Source organism: Lactuca sativa, chromosome 3, assembly GCF_002870075.4.
Source record: "Lactuca sativa cultivar Salinas chromosome 3, Lsat_Salinas_v11, whole genome shotgun sequence".
NCBI lineage: Eukaryota > Viridiplantae > Streptophyta > Magnoliopsida > Asterales > Asteraceae > Lactuca > Lactuca sativa.
The window spans coordinates 210,394,509-210,398,422 of record NC_056625.2 but is presented as its reverse complement, the minus strand read 5'-3'; positions in this window follow the sequence as shown (position 1 = coordinate 210,398,422).

Sequence of the window (3,914 nt, the reverse complement as noted above, 5' to 3'; positions counted from 1 at the left end):
AGTGAATTCATGTTAGAGTGATATTTAGCCTTAGCGATCTAAACGAGAATCGAAGATCTTGTTGTTAGTAGCGAAACGACGAAAAGTTAGGCAAGAACGGACGTCGGACGAAGAAGTTATGAATTTATAACGAAATTTTCTGTCCCGACCTATTAAAAATAAATAATAAAAATAAAAGTCAAAATTAGCCGACGGAGTCTAAACGAAAGTCGTAGAGCGTAGTCTCACCTACGCGTGGATATAAAGAACGTCGAAAACGGAGTTCGTATGAAGAAGATATGAATTTTTGAAATTTATTAATGAATTAATAATTAAATTTAATTATTAAATCCCGGCCTTATCCGAAGATGAGTCATCGGACTCATCCGAAGTACGCCCCGCGTACAGCGAAGTATGACGCGCCTCGCACTCGAGTTCTTCGGATACGTAAGCAATGACGATTTCGGAGCCTTACGCCCCGCGTACTCCGAGGCCTCAGCCTCCTATAAATAAGATGCGAGGGTTCCGGGCTTCTTTGCTCATTTCTCCTCGTTTTTGTGCCGAAGCTCTGCGTGTAAACCCCCGAAGCCATCCCGACACCCCGGATCTCATATCCAAGTTAGGAAGGAAGTTTTACGCTCCCGAGATCCCGTGAAGTGCGATTCCCGAGCCGAAGCTCTGCCCGCGAGAAGTTCGATTTTTGTGGAGATCTTCCAGATCTACCGAAGAATACTACTTCTGCAAGTCGTAGTGCTGTCCGATCATCTTCTGATTAAGTGAGTGTATACTACCTTTCACAAACACAATAATAATACAAGTATGGTTTGAGTGTATTAAGTATACTGCTGTTTATACGAGTGAGTGTGTAGTTACTTTCTCCTAACACATAAATATTAAGTATTTTCTATAAAATACGTGCTATGTGTATAATATAAAGTTGATTATATGTGTGGGTGTATAGTCCATTTCATAAACACGGGTATAATACAAGTATTGTTTGAATGTATTAAGTATATGTTTGGGAGAGTGTGTGGTTACTTTCTTCTAACACATAAGTATGAAGTATTTGTTATAAAATACTTGCTATGTGTTTATAAATTGTTGTTTATTTGAGATGAGTATGAAATGAATGTTTTATATAGTTTTTAAATGAGTTAAACTGTATATGTATTATATCTACAAATATGTTGGGTAGAACATGGGTAGATGAGATAGTTGGTATGTGATAAAATGATGAGGTATGAAAGATGATTAAGAATGATATTGGTAGATGCACCAATTAAAGAATGTCATAAAACTAGCAGATGCGCTTGAGAATAATATCGGTAGATGCACCAAGTAGTGAATGTCGTGATCTTGGCAGATGCGCCAAATAGAGATTGTCATAACAATAGCAGATGCGCTTATAGGGTAATCCTGGCAGATGCGCTTATAGGATAATGTCGGCAGATGCGCCAAATAGAGATCGTCATAATAATAATAGCAGATGCGCTTATAGGATAATCTTGGCAAATGCGCTTATGAGATAATGTCGGCAGATGCGCCTAAAAGAGAATGTCATAAACCTGGCAGTCGCGCCTCATAGTGTATGACGTAATCCTGGCAGAGGCGCTTAAAGGATGATGTTGGTAGATGCGCCTTATGTAGCAATAGATTTTGTGCTAATTCCTTAGGTCAATCCTTAGGAATGATTGAATGGCGGGTAGTTGAATTCCTAGGGTAAAATTGTAAGAAAGATAATAGGGATGAGTAATTGAGTTGATTGTTTGATGGTTGAATATAATAATTATATTATTGTGGGTTGAAAACCCTATATGCTCACCAGGCTCCCAAGCCTGACCCACTCAGTTTTCCTTGCATTACAGGTAATGGCACAAGAGTATAAGTTGGTGGACTTGACAAGAGATTTTGGATTATAGATCAGTAGTTATAATTAACTATTGTAAGATCTATTTTATATTGTTTATGTTTTTGGTCTGTAACGAACATGACATCCCGAGGTTTTATTATTTAATGAAAATACATTCTTTTCGAGAAATATGTTGATAAATGGTTATCATATTTTATTTTGGGAACAAATTCCGCAACCGTTTTCTTTAAACGATCACTCTGATTTATAAAACAAAGCATAAACAAATCGGTCTTTTCTGGCCGTGAAATTGGGGATGTCATACCCTCCCTCCCGAAGAAGCATCACCCCCAATAACAAAAACCCAAAGTCTATATGGAATAAACCTGCAAGAAGCTTCCTAAAATCACATGAAGGAAAAAATAGCTCAATTTTCGTGATATTAAGTTCAAGACCCAATCCTATAGTGGTCACCCTAATGTTTGTAAAACTGTGGCCACCTCCTTTTAGTCTTCAATGACGGTCTCATCATCAAGATACCAAACATGAAGAAGAATCTTGTAATTATCTCTAATCTGATGTACAAAGTAGGTGCAATACAAGAGCGAAAAAGAAGTGATGCTAAAAGGTTTCCTTGTTGAACTCCAGTAATAGACCAAATATGCTTATATCCTAAATGTAACCTTGATTCCTATCCATAAAAGCATTGACCCCTAAAGAAATAGAAGGGCACCTAATCTATACACCAGATTCAAGGCATTCGAGAAATCCATTGTGTACATGTTAAAAGACCCTTCATCATGACGTTCACTAAACACCCGACTGAGACTATGTAGAATGGCCTTAGTGTCACCTGAAACACCAACCCCAAACTAAAAATCATTAGGTACTTTTCCACTTGTTTACCAACACATTTCACTATAACCATGGAAACCAAAATCTTACATATAGTGCCCACAATAATAAGTCAAATTTCGTTGTTAGATTTTAGGAGCAGAATAAGAGGAGCAGAAGTTACAAACTATGCCAAACATGGCGATTTTTTTTCCTTAAATCATGGGGTTTATTAAATATATGATAGTTATGACTTTCCCTTTTATATAATTCTAAATTTATTAATTTGTCGCTTGTTGAGAAATCTACCCTAATAAATGAAAATGACTTTGCCACATGTCTTCTTCTCATTCATTTGGACACATGGCATTTTCTAGAAATTTTAGATTTTTTCTATTTTCCACTTGTCATTTTATTGTATTTTTTATTTTATTAAATTAAAATCCACATTTAATATATAAGGTAATATATATGTAAGGTATTTATTAGAAAATGGTTTATATATGTAATGTATCTAATGCATTAAAGTCTCATTAATTTTAATAATTCAAAAAATTTCTTATTTTTCTTACAAATTTAAAGTTTTCAAATTGTTAAAATTTTATATTTAATTTTTTTTAAATAAACTCATGTAATACATGGGTCTCACACCTAGTATAATTAACAAACAATCAACTCTTTCAAAAAAAAAAAAATTAATTAACAAACAATCAAGTTTCTTTAAAGAAGTAAGTGTCGAATCTAAGGTCTATAACTTTTATGAATATATGTACTATTTTTGGGCATAAAGTAAGAAACTAGTATGTGAAGAATAACAGTGATATTTGAAAACGACTTTTTGTTTAAAAAAACTCCGGAAGCATCTAGATCCAATAATATAAAAAGATACACAATTTTACTGGAGGGACCGATTGTTGCATATGTTTTGATTATATGTTGTGTCAAATGAATCAAATGTGTTGAAAGGTGCTTAAATTGTATTAAAATGACAAAAAAAAAAAAAAAAAAAAAAAAAAAAAAAAAAAAAAGACCGAATGTATATTTAAAAATATCAGTCTTGTACTCACATTTAACATATAAATTATTTATATATTCAAAATAAAACAATAAATCTTTATGATCATATATTAAAAGACATGTGTTTTAACGGACACAGTCACAATCATTTTGATCCATTATACAATCCGTTGGAAGAATCTTTTTTTAACACTCTATCGATGGTCATCTTTGAGCCAAATCTTGGTTTGTATAA